Genomic DNA, 18,196 nt, shown 5'->3' on the forward strand with positions numbered 1-18,196 from the left:
AGAATTCCATTGTGTATATATACCACATTTTCTGTATCCATTCATCTGCAGTAGGGCATCTGGATTGTTTTCATCGCCTGGCTATTGTGAATAGTGCAGAGATGAACATAGCTGAACAGGTGTCCTTATAATATCTTGGGTCATGATGTTCAGGATAGATGCCCAGAAGTGGTATGGCGGGATCATAGGGAAGGTCTATTTTCAGTTCTTTCCAGAGTGACTGAACTAGTCTGCATTCCCACCAGCAGTGTAGTAGGGTTCCTTTTTCTCCACAACCCCGCCAGCAGCTGTCATTGTCTGAGTTCAAAATCTTGGCCATTCTTGTTGGGGTAAGGTGGTATCTCAGGGTTGTTTTTATTTGCATTTCCTTTATGACCATAGATGATGAACATTTTCTCATATGCTTCAATTTAATACTATTTTTGAGATGGAGACTAGTAAACTTTCAATTCTTGGGCTGGCTTTAAACCTCAGTCTTTTGGATCTCAGCGTCCTGATCAGAGACAGGAGCCTCTCATGCCTGGCTGTGTGAGATGCCTGTCCAGATCTACATCTGGTCTCTTCATCTTCCAATGTGTCTAACCATCCTTCCTTGATGACTGCAGGTGGTTCAAGCTCCTTGTTCTTTTCACAATTATTTTGAAGTTCTAGTTTCTTAGCCCAGCTGCCTCCTCAGGCACTCAGGAGCTCAGCCCTGCTGCCTGCTGAGAGAGAGCCTATGAGAGTCTGCCATGGCCTACCAGCTCATTCCTCCAAATTTCAGCCTCCTCACTAGGTATGATTGCAGCAATGAATCACCAGAACCTGCCCTTCATGGGAAATTCTTCAGATAGGTTTTGTTTGGGACAAGTTCAAATTTCAGAACCAATCTAAACCCAGGTCTTTGGGTTTCTAAGGTATGTTTTATGTGTACCACATTGCCTAACTTGATACCTATTTCTTTAGGCATTCTCCATACTATCAAATAAAAATCCTCTTTTCTCAATTAATATGTACAACATTCATGTGTAATTAAAATTCTCTGCTTTTATTATGCTCATATAAACAATGTAGCACGCTCTTATACAACTAGCATTTAGCTTCTGTGTAAATTGCCTTTGGGAGGGATTGAAAGCTATATAAAACCCCTGTGTGTGAATTCAGCTTGAATGGAGGTGTGTCTCAGAGCAGAAATCTCTTAGAGCACACCTTGTTATGTTTTTTTTGACCTCAAATTGTATGGGCCCTTGTAATAATTAATAGCTAGTGTCACTTCTCTATTCCTGGTCTCTATCATTGCCTCTCTGAGGAGAGGTTTATAGTCTATAATCTTTGCTGTTGTCTTCTCACTGATGTTTTATACCTCAGTGATTCTGTGTTAGAACTGTTTTTCATTTGCTTACTCATCCATGGTGACCTCGTTGGGCTTTGATTAGTTTATTTGTTGCCTGATGATACTTACAAAGCCTTACAGGGACCATTTGACTTTATTTATTGACTTTAGTTGTCATTGCTTCTGAACAGAACCTCTCAAAACAATACCCTTAAAAAGTTGTACCACTAAAAGGTGTAAACTTTCTCACTGATTTCTTCTTTTAGAGCTTTAGAGATTCAAATCTGTCCCCAGTTCTACCCCTTGCCATTAGCAGAGTGCCTTTTTTTTCTTTCTTCAGTAACCTGCATTGATATACATAATAATTTCAGACTGAGGATGTACAACCATGGGAATTCAGCTGGGTTCACCTGCTTGTGATTAGATCAGTTGCTACCAACTTTTGCATCATTTCTTTGTCCTATACTCATCCATTTAAATATGGTAGAGTTTGATGCCAGTTATATAGTAAGTGTCAGATTGGTAATTGCAGAAAACATTTGATGAGTTTATAGACTTATTTAAGAATGTAGCATCCCTATTAAGAAACCATCTCATATTTGTAATTCCTAAGGAATAGTAGGTTACTTCAGTAATGTTTTTAGTATAGAGTTATGAAGCAAATAACTTACATTCCAAGCATATTAGAAAACATGGGGATGTGTTATCTATATATACACACCATAAAACCTTCTCAGAATCTTTTAAATAATACAGCAGAAAAATATTTATTTTGATATTTTAAAAGAGTTGGGGTTGTGTGAAGATGTAGTTGGTGGTTATGCATGAACCTTGGGGTCAGTCTTTATATCCAGGCAAATTCTATTTTAGAAATTGTACTGAGTTTTAACAAATGAGAAGATTTGATAATGACTTCAACTCCACTACTAGTGTATCTTGGGTAAATTCACCCTGTCTGAGTATCTCCTGACCACCTCATACCATGATCAGTGAGATATTGTACTTCAAGGAAAATGAGAACATTGTCACCTAGTACTGCACAGTGATGTCCATAGCATACAAACTACCTACCCATGGTTTACTGTCTCAGGAACTTCTACCTTCTCACTCCCCATTAGGTCTGGTATCCACAGAGTCTATTGTGATGCTGTCAGATGTGTCATTGAAATGATAGAATTTGTAAGCTGTTCAATGAAAATAAGAGTGTTCTTTGTTCCTACAGACATGAATTGATAGCTATGAAACTATGAAAAAGGTGCTTTTGGAAGATGGATTAGGTGTGAATTGGATGAGACTAAGTGAAATGAACTCCAGGATATGGAAACAAAAGGTTTACCATTGTGATTGTTGTTCTTAATGTACTATGTGAAGTTATTTCTTTTTTCTTTTATTCTCCTTGTGGTTTATCTCATGTTGTTATTGCTTCTGTCTTTCGTACCAGGGATATTGTATATACATTTATTTGTTTATTTGAAATAGGGAAAGGAAGGGAAAAACAAGATAATTGGGAGGGGTGGGGGAAGGGAAATTGGGGTATCAGTGTTCAAGAAATAATGTTTCTACTATCTGATGAATACAACTGTAACCCCTCTATATACAATACAATAAAAATTTAAAAAAAGAATTCAGTTTATAGATACTTCAGCCTCTACCTATCTAGACCATTATCTAGAAAATTAAAGACATGAAATTTTGGCATGGAGTGAATTTTGTGATGGAGTGAATTTGGGATGGAAATTGGCTTGAGGAATAGCTTGTGGCTGATTTTCATAGGTGCTTACCTTTTTTTTTTGCCAGTCTTGGGCTTGGGCTCAGGGCTCAGGGCCTGAGCACTGTCCTTGGACTTTCTCAAGGCTAGAGCTCTACCACTTGAGCCTCAGCACCACTTCCAGCTTTTTGTCTATGTATGTGGTACCGAGGAATCAAACCCGGGTCTTCATGCATGCTAGGCAAGCACTTTAACCACTAACTAGGCCAAACTCCTGGCCCAGGTGCTTAGCTTTTATTTCTTCATTTCCCACTTCTCTGCTCATTTCTCCCTATGGATAATCTCCATATGCTTAGGGTGCTGTCCTTTGAGTTCTGGTCTTCTCATTTTGAGAAATTTGACTCGGTTAATTAGGTCCTGAGATTTTATATCAGTTCTGTGTGGAAATTCAGTCCAGACAGAATTTGACTTCTCTCAAGTGAGCAAATAATCTCAGTTCAAGTGTAGTTCTTCACTGTGCTTACTTCTCAGTTGTCCAACTTTCCCTTTGACTCTGGCCTGAGGATTCCTTTTTACAGTTTCAGTTCATTGATGCTATTCAGACAATTTAAAAATAAATTTCAATAAGCACGTTTATTTTTCAGTAGAACTGTTTACAATTATAATCTTCTAAATGTCACATGCTGTGACCTTTCTAGAGGTCACCTACATGTGATTCTTGCTAAGAAGCCTAACTGCCTTTGAAACTAACTTGTCTTGATGGAAATGGCTTGTGTCGATCAAAGCTAAGAATGACATACTTAATCTTTTCCTTAAAACTAAACCTCTGGTCTCCTTTGCATCATTAGTTTGCCTTTAGTACATGAAAAGAGCTTGTATATTTTAGGTGGACAAATAGCTGGTAGGTCATGATTTCGTATCTCTTCTACTTCAAAATTTTCTTTATACCTTATACATTTTTGAGGATACATTTATATATCTGTATGAATACATAAATTTATATATGTAAATACATCATATGCAGACATATTACATAATATACATTTGTATTTTATATAATATATATTTATATATAAATTCGTAAGTCTGAGCTGGGTGCCAGTGGCTCATGCCTGTAATCCTAGCTACTCAGCAGGCTGAGCTGTGAGCAGTGAGGTTCAAAGCCAGCCTGGACACTAAAGTATATGAGACTCTTATCTCCAATTAACCACCAGAAAACCAGAAGTGGTGCTTGGCTCAAGGTGTAGGGCAGTAGCTGGGAGCTAAAGAGCTCAGGGACAGCGCCCAGGTCCAGAGTTTAAGTCCCACGACTGGCAAAAAATATCATAAATCTATCATTGAATATAGTACTTTCCAGTAAATCTTTGAGTAATCTGTAAATTGTCCATAAAATCGCACCTGGCTAGCATAATTTTTCCACTCATTTCAAATAATTTATATATCTGCATGTGACTAGTGCCTCCGTATTGAATCTTGCACATTCTGTGACAAACAGCTTTTTTTTTAAAGCTATGTATGTACGTAGATTATTAAACCAAAGTAGATGTAAATGTTTCAGTTATTTTTCTTCCTGCTGTGATAAATAATCTGACATAAAAAACTTAAAGGCTGGCTCCCAGGTCCAGTATTTCCAGCGTTCTTTTGATTCTGGACCTGTGGTGAGGCAGATTATAGTGTCTAGAGTGTGGGAAGGAGGAAGCTATGGTGAACAGAGAGAGAGAGAGAGACAGACAGACAGACACAGAGAGACAGACAGAGAGAGACAGAGATAGAGAGATAGAGACAGAGAGACAGAGACAGAGACAGACAGAGAGAGACAGAGAGAGAGAGACAGAGACAGAGACAGAGAGAGAGACAGAGACAGAGAGACAGAGAGAGACAGAGAGGAAGAGAGAGAGAGGAAGAGGCAGAAGAGGCAGAGAGGGAGAGATAGAGAGAAGAGATAAGACACTGCCCAAGTGGGCTCAGTTTTTGCTTTTCAATCATCTGGGTCTCACCACAATCAGGGCAAATCCTGTCAGCCTCTAATTATTATTCCTTTCTGGAAATACCCTAACAGACAAACCTAGACATTTGACTTACAAATCTCTAGGTGCTTATCAATCAATCAAGATGATAATCAAGATTAACCATGACAGCTTAAAACAAAATAATAAATACAACAGAATATTAATTCAACAAATATTTGTTGAGCCCAAATTATAAATTAGGTACTATTGAAGGCACAGAAAATAATGCCCTATGCCTGGATATTCTTTTACTTTCTGTATATATTCTGAGTGATAGATGATTCTATTAACAGCTTTCAGTGCAAATTACAACTTCCATTGCTTAAACTCTCCCTGGGTAATTTATTTAAAAATATATAAATAGAGTCAACATTAGTTGTATAAATGCTCGGAAGATGAGAAAAGACAAATATATCATTGGTCAAATTACATGCACACAAAAAGTCTCAGAATTCAGAACAAAAATTTCTTAATTTTTAAAATTCCATGTCTACCAAAAAATGAGCACAAAAGTCCAATTTATCTTTTCTACCTTTTCCCTACTACACAATGCTTTTTATCACAAATTCTGTGGAACACATTTGGTGGCATTATAGATTATATTAGAGAACTTTACAAGGCCTCAGAAACCAAAAGCATTGGACAATCTAAAATAATGTTTCTCCAAATAGCACTGGTGAATTTTCTCAGCAGTCCATATGGAGAATTTTGATATGATGTGACTTGAATTATATGATACCCTTACAATACTACTATAAGCATGTTCTGGATCATGGTAAACATGTGGGATATTGCCAGACAATTTGCTCTTAAGATTGACCCATAGCTGAGTGTGGTGGTATATACTTGTAACCTCAGCACTGGTGGACTGAGGCAGAAGAATCACAAGTTCCTGTCTAGCCAGTTTGGACTAGCAAGACAAATAAAGACTTTCCTGTAATTGTCTTGGGTTAGGGTTTTTGAAAAGCAGAGATGATCTTATGTTATAATGCACACCAAGTGTAGGTTAAATAATGGTGAAGCAGACTGTACTGAAAGTCATTCATAAATAAATATATAAATTTGGACACTAATAATTGAATTTTCCATTATGCATAGATTGTGGATATTTAATATTTATTGTAATTCTTTTCATGACTTAACACGTTTATTAGGTAATGTAATTTTTTTTTTTTTGCCAGTCGTGGGCTTGAGCTCAGAGCCTGAGCACTGTCCTTGGACTTTCTCGAGGTTAGAGCTCTACCACTTGAGCCTCAGCACCATTTCTGGCTTTTTTCTATGTCTGTGGTACCAAGGAATTGAACCAGGGTCTTCATGCATGCTAGGCAAGCACTCTACCACTAGGCCAAACTCCCGGCTCTAGGTAATGTAATTTTAACATGATGTGTCTACGCATTTGATATGTGGACACAACAAATGTAAACACTTGTCATAAAAATTTGCAGCTTTTTAATGTTTTAACATGCTTTTCTATTTGTTTTTATCTCAGTTACCAGAATTACAAAAAATATGTTTTATTGTTACTGTTTTAGGGTTTCAGCATTCAATTTATCTTGTTGTAAAGTAGGAAAACAGAGAAGTCATATTTTGAAGGATCAAGTTTTGGGGTCTTTATTAGAAGGACTGTGACTGTGTGGTGGACGCTTGTCTAAAGGTCAGCAGTTAGAAAATACTTAACACTGGTAGGAAACTGTGCCATGAAGCCACAGAGGAACAAAAGAACAAAAACAGTACCAACAAACCAATTCAGCTCTAGTGGAGAGCTGGATTGGGACTCCTTGGTGACCAGAATAGAACCAGGAGCCAGGAGCCAGGATGAAAGCAAGGAAACACATGGCATGTAGTAATGGTGCCTGAGCTGATCTGGGCCTAAATATGGTCAGGTCAGGGGGCAGGGTCACAGGAATCTCCCAGTCCTAGATTCTGGACTGACAAGATTTAATAACTTATCATCAGTAAAGTGCCCACCGCTGCCTCCAGGAATTAAGGCACACCCATCACTTGGGAGGCAGGGGCTTTACTTTCTCCCACCATGAAGACAAGATGCCAGATCCTTACCATCCACCATGGGGCCATATCTGATCTCCCTATTTCAATCTCAAGTATATTAATATAATAAAATAATCACCACAGAAAGCTTCATAGGGAAGTTGTCAAATAATTGAGCCACTCAGGATAGTAGTAAAAGCATATTTTGTTTCAAAAATTGAATTATTTGGCAAATATTTTCATGTTTAGTTTGAGCATCAATTTCAAGAGAATATCTTTTGCATTACCATTTTTTTTAAGTTTACTAAATGTTCTTGAAAATGCTTTGATTGGTTTTATGGATGTATGTAGTTAAGCTTAAGAATTTCTATGTAGCTTTATGTTTAGAACATTTCAACTCTTATAGGCATATGTGAAATTATGATCAAAACAATTTAAGATAAAACTAGAGGTACAAAAAATTATTTGGGTGGAAACAGTGTACTGGGATATTCCCATTACATTTGTGAATGCATTGTATAGCATTCTCTTTGAATATTTAGCCAATATTTAAAATTGGTTTGCATTTCAAGGCTATGTATCATCTTTTAAATTTCTTATATGGCCAGAGAAAATCTGGGAAGTATTAAAAAGTCATCATGGACAATCATGAGTTGAGTGTATTCAATATCACTGCAGATAAATAATAGCTTTATTGCCATATTGAAGTATGGCAAGGTCAGGAATATTTTTCCTCTCCTATCTCTATTTCCAAAGAAATTTGTATCAGCATATGTATTACACAAGGCACGGTTTGAACTATGTTCTTAAAAATCACTAATACCAGCTGGGAACTGGTGGTTTACACCTATAATTCTAGCTATTCAGGGGGCTGAGATCTGAGAATTCTGGTTCAAAGCCAGCCTAGGCAGGAAAGACTCTGAGACTCTTATCTCTAATTAAATACCAAAAAAAAAAAAGCCAGAAGTGGAGCTGTAGTTCAAGTGGTAGAGCATTAGCCTTAAGTATAAAGGCTCAAGGACAGCACCAAAGCCCTGAATTCAAGCCCCAGAACAGGGACAAAAAAAGTAAAAGAAAATGAAATCAGTAATTACAGATCTCTTTTTGTAGTCTCATTCTTACTACTCTAGTACATGTTCTACCTAATTGTTTAAAATATTTTGAACTCAAAACTTCCAAGCCATCCACCTTTTCACCAACCTCACATCAGTGGTCAAGAAGCTTTGATAATTCTCCCCCTCTTCCTATTGTCTGAGTTCGTGCATACACTATGCCATTTTTCATCTGACTACTGTAATAATTGCCTACCTAGATTCCCTGCCACTGGTTGACTTTCACAATACTCTAAGTTAAATTAGAATATAGCTGACCTCATTGAGAGTTCTAAGTTGACTTGTGTCTGTCTACATGGGCTGGTCTTCTGTGGTTTACTGAGACTTCTGATATACTAGGCTGTTACTTCCTTGATGGTAAGAGGACTGACTCATTCATCTTTGTAGAGCACTAATGAATGGCTAAGGACACAGGAATCAGTATAGCATAGACTTAGGTCACCTCCTCTGTTGCATATTTAGTTGCCAAGTAACCTCAAACAAATTAAGGGGAAACCTGTGATTCCCAAACCTGGCTGCATTAGAACTACTATATGACGACATCAAGATTATACAAGGTACCTACTAAAAAAGAGCCCCAGTCCTGTTTTCAGCTCTATTAAATCAGAATATAGAGAGGGCGGATCACACATCTGGATGTATATAGCATATGCATTATTTTAATAGATTTATGGTAATATATACATCCAGGGTTGAGGATAATCACTTTTTGCCTTAGTCTCTTATCTGCTATTTGATATCCATATCCAAAGGGTATAGACACATGAAGTAAAAATAAATTGTGCACAGTACTTGCAGAGGATAAATGGTCAAGCAAGATATTAACACAGAACCTCTATTTGTAAATTTTTCCGTCTCAATTGCTTACCTCTATGCCTATAGTTAATGAGAATACTTTCCTTTAAATTGCTGGCAGGCACCAAGTTTTTGTTTTGTGCCTTCATACTTGCTCTTCATTCTGCCCTTAGCAGATTCCTCTCAATATGCAAGTCACCCTTGGAAGTATACATGGTATTATCTCCCTCCATCTACCGTTTCAGTATGGAGATGCTGCATCTTCATAGCACTTGTCTCAATGTGTCTGTATATACTCTATAGTATTTCCCCATGAGGCTACAAGCCTCACAAAAGAAGAGGCTTGTCCATTGAGCTTTCTCTAAGGTTGAGTGCCTCGTGTCTGTTGCCAACTAGATTCTTAAAACAGTGCTGAAAGAATGAATAGATTGATAAATGACCCATCTTATAATCTGCAACAGGGACAGTTCCCTTTATGGCATTTCTTGATTATATGTATCTGTCTTAGTCTGTTTTGTGTTGTTGTCATAAAATACCCAAAGCTGGGTATGTTTGGAATAAGAGATTTATTTAGCTTAATTTTGGATACTGGTCAGGTGGCACCATTGTTTATCCCTTGATGAGGAACTTTGCCTATACAAAACCCTTGTTGCCATGTGCCGGAGGCTCACACCTGTAATCCTAGCTACTCAGGAGGTGGAGATCTGACCATCATGGTTCAAAGCCAGGCCAGGTATGAAAGCCCACAAAACTCTAATCTCCAATTAACCTCCCAAAAACTGGAAGTGGAGATGTGGCTCAAAGTGGTAGAGCAGTAGCCTTGAGCTGAAGAGCTCAGGGACAGCACCCAGGCCCAGAGTTCAAGTCCCACGACAAACAAAACAAGACAACAAACAAAAAATCGCCATTGTGCATATCATTATGTGGGTAGCTCATGTGACAAAGAAAGGTTACAAAAAAAAGGCCAGGGAGGGTGCCAAGATTTCTTTTATACAACAACCTGTTCTACTGGGAATGAATGCAATCCTATCAAATCCAGAACAAATTACTCTGAACAACACTGAAACCTCCACAAGGGTGGAACCCCCATGACCTTTAGTCTCCATTCCTTAAAAGTTTCACCTCTTCAACATTACTATAAAGGCATCAAGCTTCCAACAAGTCAACTTTGGAGGCCAAACAGCAGCAGATTGCACATAAAAACCTAATAAAACCAGAAGTAAAAAAAGTAGGACTTTTTTTTCAGTGTTTTTAATTCAATTCCTACTCAATTATTGAGTAGGAAACTTTTCAAAATTTTCATTCAAAAATCTTTTAGATGTTTTTAGTTTGATAAGGTTTTCAAAGCTCAGTTCTTAGAAATTTATTATAAGTATTAGTATGGCATTCAACCTTTGGGAGTCATTGGTGTTAGTCTCACAATACCTTCCTCTAACAAGTCAAACTTTGTTGATGTATTAGTTCTCTACAGAAGATTTTTCTTTCTTTGTAACTTTCCTTTTCATCTGTTCAGTTGAGAAACCAAACAACATACAAAGATAGTGGAAAAAAGTCACAGGATTGACAAATCACTGATATTTCTGCTAGGAAAGAGGACCTTAGTAATGATCTAAACTAATATTTCATTTTACAGAGAAGAGAAAAGCCCAGAAAACCAAATTTATTGGATATGATTACATACAGGCTGTCACAGTGCCAAAACACAATTCAGTTTTCAAGAATCCTTCACCAACCAAACTACTTCTTTTAAAGTTATCAGTTATTAGGACTTCTGAAAGTTTTAAATTTATATCCTGGAATCAAGTAGTTTAATAATTTAATGTTCTAGAAATAAGAGAAATTTAGTCAAAATTTATGAGCTGACATCCAATCTTACATGTCTCATCAAATATGTTTTCTCATGCAGGCTCTGTAATCCATATTTTCCAACTCTGATCTCATAGCATCACTACTATATATACATATATATATATATATATATATATATATATGAATTCAATGACCAGCATTGAAGGGCCATATCTCTTCCAAGAAAAGAATCCTGACACTGAAGCAAAGACAAAGGATCTTTGTTTTTCCTCAGTATTTTATATTCTCCTTTGTAGTACAATAAAGGTAACTTCGTTGGATGTTAACACCCATGAACTGCTGCCACGTAGCTCTTGCTTTCCAAGTCCTAACCCTCTTTGCAATTAATAAATTTCAATCTAAAATAAGTTTCCATTATGGTTTTCTCTTCCAGTTATGATTTTCCTTGAGGTAGTTTTACAGGGCTTGAAAATGATGGATTGGAATAAGCATGAGAGTAACATGTAGGACTCACTGTTGTTTTATACGTCATGGAAGGCTAGGGTTGGGGCTTGCCGACCGTGTACAAAGAAGTCTGGGTTTGAGCTCCATCACTAAAAACTCATCTCACTTCGGGGGGTCCTTTTCTCTTTAAAAATCCCTCACGTATTTAGTATAATAAACCCAGGTCGTCATTTACTAGTAAAAACCCACAAAAATTAAAGTTAAGAGATAGAGAAAACAAAGTTCTTGTAAATTTTGCGGCAAATTTTACCTTCTCCTTCACCTTTTAGAAGTGAATGTGATGAGAAGACCAGAGACATTTAAAATCCATTTTCATCATTTACCAAAGTAAAATCAAACAAAGTAGTTTAACCAACTAATACCCTCTTACGAAACTTTTGGGCGCATAATTTTACGTTCCATAGTTCATCTACTAAAACTTTCCTTAAAATAACCCTGTACTCTGGCCTCCTTCGTGATTCATTTCGGAAAAGGTGATATGAGACAGTCCTGCCACATAATGTAGGAGGAATTCAGCTTTTAGAAACCAAAGCGAGGGAACGAACGCTTTCTAGCGTTTCCCTGTGGCCTGTCAGCTCACGGATTGTGCCATTTTCGTTCAAAAGTTCACCTGCGCGGTCTAGAAGTGTGGTTATTGATTTATTCACGTATTGATTGTTTTGATGTCAACGGAAGCAAGACGTGTGACAAACCGGGGCGGAGGGGCGGGGGGGGGGGGGGTCCGGACCTTCCAGAGGCCTGGTCCGCAGACGGCAGCCGCTCCGCCGCGGCGCGCGCCCGTCCCCGGGAGGGACGGACGGCAGCTGCGGGGTTGGGGTGACGCAGGGGACGGGGCCGCGGTGCGCTCCCGCACGGACCCGCCGGCCAAGCTGGATCGAAGCCCCGCCCGCGTCCCTGGAGGGGAGGAGGAGCTGGCCACCCGCGCTCCGGAGCCCGCAATCTTCCTCCGGCACCCCGGAGGCGCGGAGGGCGGCGCCACTCCGCCTGTGTGTGTGTGTGTGTGTGTGTGTGTGTGTGTGTGTATGTCTGCGTGAGTCCTCGCACGGCTCCCCACCTCCTCCGCGTCGGGCCTCCCGTCACAACCCTAGACTCGCCGGGTCAGCAAACGGCGGCTGCTCCAGCAGCGTCCTACCACCAACCACGGCCACGCCCCCTACTCCCACCCCCATCTCCAGCAGACCGGAAGCTCTGTTGCCCCGGCTCACACATAGGCTAAACGGGAGCCAGCGAGAACCGGAAGTTTCTCTGCCCCGACCGCCTGCGTGGTGCACGTCCGCTGCGCATGCGTAGTGAAGCCCGGGCGGATTTGTGGGAGGGGAGGAGGAAGAGGTGGAGCGAGGGGGGGGCAAGGGGGCAGGTCCCAGAAGATGGCGGAGGCGGGGGTGAGTTGGGGAGTCACCCAGCATAGCTCAGGTGACGTGGTGCCGTGGCGAGCAGCCTAAAGAGGGTAGCCCTTGGGAAGAGGAAGTACTTATGCTGTTTTGCAGGCTGGGATTCCTGGTGGCAGGTGTGGGGGACCGAGGAGCGCAGGTGGGGCCTGCAGATGGAGGGGTTCCTCTCACCTGAGCGAGGTCTAGGGGGGACTTCCGGTTGGAGAAGGCCGCAGGGGAGGCCGAGGCTCCCCGAGCAGTGTGGCCTGGGGGGCCTGCGGGGAAGGGCGACCCTGGGGGGTGACGAGGGTGGAGGTCGGCGAGCTGTCAAACAGAGCTGTCAGGACTCGGGTGGCTGGTCGTCTGGGAGAAGGACAGACTCGGGTTTGAGAGGGAAATGGACCAGAATTAGACCGGTATCAAAGTAAACTTAGTATCCACCGCAACGATGTGGCATGGGGTGGAGAAGTGGGACTTTGGCTGTTTGGATTGGGACTTGCGTACATTGGGAGTCGATCTTGTGGGTACAGCCAAGGAGAACTCTTGCCAGGGCCTAGAGGAAGTCGGTTGGGGATAATTGCTTGGATTTCAATGTCGGTCTGTGGGATGTGACCATCTGGGAAAGAAAGCAGTGTCCAAGATAGAGGTGAGGCGTAAAACTTACACAGTAATAGTGACCCGTGCCCAGTTAATGATGAAAAAAGTTTTAAAATAGTCCTGACTAGATAGTCTAGGAAAATCCTACTGTAAGGGGCTTGATGTTTTTTGTAGGATGGATGATTCAAGAAGGAATCCATGGACTTGGTAGCTGGGTACCTGAAATTGCCTAGCAGCAGCAGCAGCAGCAACAGCATTGTAATGGTATCTAAGACTGCAGGGAAAACAAGCTCCAGTATTAGGTGTAGAAAAATGAAGGCAGTTGAGCAGTGGCTAGATTGTGTTTTCTAACTCTGAGGTTTGACCCTGATAGTGAACCAAAGATGAAAGAGATGCCTTCACTAATCAGGGTCCCATAAAGAGAAAAAATAGCCAATTACTCTTCCCGTCCTGTGGCTTCTCCCCAGCCCCATCCCCCAGCCCCAATTCTTTCTCTAGACATTGTGTTCAGCTCTGTGTTTTGACAGTGTGTTGTGACATACTGAGTTTCCATACCCAGGTTCATATCTAGTGTAAAGTGACCAATCTTTGTATTTGGGAAAAAGGCAGATTCTTTTTAAACTTGACAGTAGTTGCATTTACACACAGTTGCATCGAAAAGGAAAGAATAACATGCAATTCCATCATTCAAAAAGTTTCCTTTCATTGTTAACAGAAAATTAGCCCTAAATGGTAGGGAAACTTTTGTTTTTTTTTTTAGAGACTGACATTGATATTTAAAAGTAGTAGAGGGCTGGGAAGGTGGCTCCGTGGTGGAGTGCTCACCTCACTTGCATGAAACCCTGGGCTCATTAGTAACACACACACACACACACACACACAGGCACAAAAGCAGTAGAGGAATTTAAATGTTTCTTGCTTAACATCTTGGATTTTAGCGTTGAGGAAAAAGATCTTTTCAATGCAAACATTTTTCTTCTTAGAAGTTTAAATGTATTTAGCTTGTGCTTCCTCCATCCATGCTTTTAAGGAAAGCTAAACTATTATGTTGATTTGTGTATGTGTCTTTCTAACCTTACTGCTTATTCTGGTTTGTGGACAATATTATAAATTAAGGGAACATAGGATGAAAAAGAAGTAGTTGTTTGACTATTTGAAAAAAAATGAGACCTGTTTGGAAAATAACCACCCGTGTTTGAGTCTAGGGGTTATTACAGTTGTTAAAATGCAATTAGTTCTCTAGGGGGTATTTCTTAAAATGCAACTGATTCTTAAGGTTGCTATTTTATGTTTGTTTTCAAATGACTATTGACTTTAAGTTGACTCTGTGATCGACATAAACTTCAGTTTTCATCATCAGAAAGACCAGTTTCATTTACATCCCTTTTTTATTTACCATGAAGTAATAATACTGATTCATTACCAGGCAGACATACATAACACTTTTTTCAGTTTTTGTGATTGTCATTGCTCTATCTATGGTATGCGAAGTATTTTCTTCAGTCATGGACTTTATTGCAATTATAGGCAGGTGTGTAGCTATAATTTTTCATGTCCCATAGAAAGGGTTTTGTTGAACATACTGCTTTGGAATGTATAGTAGTTTACCAGTATGACTTAAGGAAAGTTTCTTGTGTGATACTTAACTTTTTTTTTTTTTGGTAGTATTTGCAGAAAAGGCAATGTGGTGAAGTAGAAGGAAGTCTAGAGTTAGAGTGGTTGTGCCTACTGGGAAGAAATTTTGTGTTCTTCAAAAGTTGTACTTGACTTTGTAAAGTGGGAATTTAAAGCATCAACTTTTGTGAAAATTATCAGGAACCATTGTGATACTATCCTTTAAGTGGTGTTTCATCTGAAACTTCTTCCCTGATCAGTATTTTTTTTCAAATAGTCAATTGTAGAATCAAATTTTGTATTGTTGTTAGCAGTATTTAAATGTATAAATATACTTTAAGAAAATGATGCCAATAATTATCAAAACAAATTTAAGCTACATTTGTTCTTCAAAATTTTTTTTTCCCTTTTTTGGGCCAGTATTGGGAATGAACTCAGGGTCTAGGTACAATCCCTGAGCTTCTTTTGCTCAAGGCTAGTACTCTACCTCTTAAGCAACAGTTCTACTTCCAGCTTCTTAGTAGTCTATTGGAGATAAGAGTCTCATATGCTTTTCTGCCTGGGCTGGCTTTGAACTGTGATCCTCAGATTTCAGCCTCCTGAGTAGCTAGAATTATAGATGTGAGCTGCTGTTACCCACCTACTCTTCAGATCTTTTAAAATAATGTCACTAGGGAGTATCACACATTTCTTTTAGTGTGTAATAGATGATGACTTTTTAAAGCAGCTTCATGGTTTCGTTGTATATTCTTGTGGAATTTCCTATCCCTTTGATGATTCTGATCATTACCAGGTGTCTACTGTGCATGCTCATGATGGGAAGATCCAATATATGCACCCCTCCTACCTGCCCACACCTCCAGAAAAAGGAAGTATCATAATGATCCAGTAGTATAGTCTGGGATTTGTCATTTCACTTCATGTGATATTCTCCGTACTGGTAAAGTGACAGAACTCTTAGAACGTTGATTCTTAAACTTTGTTTGGATCCTGGAGCTTTTTTTTTGCCAGTTCTGGGGCTTGAACTCAGAGCCTGAGAACTGTCCTTGGATTTTTCTCAAAGCTAGAGCTCTACCACTTGAGACACAACACCACCTCTGGCTTTTTTCTATGTATGTGGTACTGAGGAATCAAACTTGGGTCTTCGTGCATGGTAGGCAAGCACTCTAAGCACTCTACCACTAGGCCAAACTCCTGGCCCCTGGAGCTTTTTTTTTTTTTTTTTTTGAGTACTTGATATAAGTTGTTATACTCTCTTTTCTGGAAAATACACACATACACACCATTTTTGTTGACTTTGCACAAGGCTCAAAAACAAACCTCTCTGTAATAGATGATCTCCTGGTTCTCTTCCATTTTTTAAATTTTAGGATACAATGGTTCTTAAGCCCTGTAACTGCTATTTTTGTCCCCAGTAATTATACCATTGTGTAGACAAAAAGTTGACTTTGGATCTCATTCAAGTAAATGTCAAACAAATGTTATTTTAAAAGATAATTTGTGGGGTAAAGTAGGCAATTGCAAAGAAGCACTGCCGGGAAAGGTGGAGTAAATAGTGGTAACAAGAAACAAAAATAGCTTAGAAAGTCTTTACTAGCCTTGAAGTAGAATGAGGAAAGACAGCTCTGGCCATGGACAGCTCTGGCCATCAGTGGCTCTCACGGTGAAGACAGTGCTTCCCTTGAGGCATTTGGAAGTATTTTGAGGACAATTTTGGTTATCACAAATAGGGAGGCTAGCATTTAGTGGGCAGGAACTAAGCATGCTAAATGATAAGCAAGGCTTAGATCAGTTACACGCATTAAAGTATTATCTGCTCCAAATGACAGTAGTCTGACAAATCCTGGCAAGTGATGATGGATTGGGGCTATACAACTGAAATAGCTTAAAAACTGAAGTTATTTTGTTTCCTTAGAAAGTACTGTTAAACATAAAGTATCCATTGCTGTTAATTCCCTTTTGAAATAATTGACACATGGAAGCAAGTGATTTGCTAAGTTCATTTTCTTTGACTCCATTGGTCATAAAGTGGGTGCAGTGCCTTCTGCAATGTGCAGTTTCTGAAGGGCATTCTCTTAACAGTGTTTATGGGAACCATTTGATTTTTAAAAATTATCTTTTCCACCAGGTGCCAGTAGCTTATACCTAAAATCCTAGCTACTCAGGAGGCTGAGATCTGAGTATCACGGTTCAAAGCTAGCCTGGGTGGAAAACCTGGTGAGATTCTTATCTTCAATAAAATGCCAAAAAGTTGGAAGTGGGACTGTGACTCAAATGGCAGAGCCATAGCAAAAGCAGCTCAGGGACAGCACCCAGGTCCTGAGTTTTAAGTCATAAAAAGATCCTTTTCTCTTTAAGCTAGTACACTTGTTAAAGTATATTTCAAGGTGACATATATTTATTCTCATCATTTGTGTTACCAGATAGTTTCTTGCTTATATTGGTATTCGTACTTTGAGACTATGTTGAATGTAATGTATTCAGTAACTATTGATTTTATATAGACCTATTTTAATTTAAGAAAAAATTTTAAGTAGTCAAGGAGGGTAGAGTTGCCCTTTGGGCACTAGAGAAATAGAATGGGTTTGAGAATCAGACCTGAGCCAACATTCCAGTTCTGATCCTACGTGTTCTGTGTTCAATTGCTAAATCCCTTTCATGTAGTTTTCTCGTCAGTAACATGAGAGTGGTAGTTCCTCCCATTAGGATTATTCTGAGGATAAGTTACTCTATGTCTGGCAGAGAGTAAGCTCTCAATACACTACGCTTGTCAACAATGATGATGAGGGTTCTATAAGCTGGTAAAGTTCACTCAATATCCAGAACACATAAAAGGCTGATTATATTGATTCCATACCAGGTTACATGGTGTTTTTCTGGGCATTTTCGGAGTTTGTTTCCCTACACATTGCCTCTAATGTACACCATTTTCCCCATTCTAGAAAGCTGTGGAGCTCAGTTATGCTATGAACTACATAGGTTTTAAGGTCTGGCTTGGAAATGGTACTCTCTGTTAAGTGTCTGTCACATAGGATTGATAGGCTATGAAAGTTGGGAGCATTTGGTATATTCTCTTTTACATAATTGTTATTTCTACTAGCCCCATTCATTGCATATAAGTTCCACGATTTATTTGTAAAGTGGCTTGAAAACTAGAAACTCAGTGAATATTAAATGATGATTAGGATCTAAATTTGACTTCTACAAGGCCTTCTGAATCCAGAAGAGTGAGCCCAGTTTAATTAAACAGCTAGGACTGTGTGGAGTTCCTCTGTGGTCTCAGCAGAAGCTCTGTGGGAGATGTGATAGTGAATAAGACCTACATAAAAAGTTTATCATCTGTAAAGCAACTATACATATAATTACCAGGTGGCAAG

At 39.4% G+C, this 18,196-nt stretch overlaps 1 protein-coding gene across 6 annotated transcripts in view; it reads left to right on the forward strand.

Moving 5' to 3' along the window:
* Nucleotides 1-2,565: 2,565 nt before the first annotated feature.
* The window catches only part of Insig2 (insulin induced gene 2), a 31,894-nt gene continuing 16,263 nt past the window's right edge, over nucleotides 2,566-18,196 (forward strand). For 3 of the 6 annotated variants that reach the window (XM_090342935.1, XM_090342930.1, XM_090342934.1), the window contains exon 1: nucleotides 12,589-12,620. The gene's annotated coding sequence lies outside the window, so the exon portion shown is untranslated. The other 3 variants (XM_090342933.1, XM_090342932.1, XM_090342931.1) reach the window with 3 other exon arrangements.

This window comes from Megascapheus bottae, chromosome 12, assembly GCF_031878675.1.
Source record: "Megascapheus bottae isolate mThoBot1 chromosome 12, mThoBot2.hap1, whole genome shotgun sequence".
Lineage (NCBI taxonomy): Eukaryota > Metazoa > Chordata > Mammalia > Rodentia > Geomyidae > Megascapheus > Megascapheus bottae.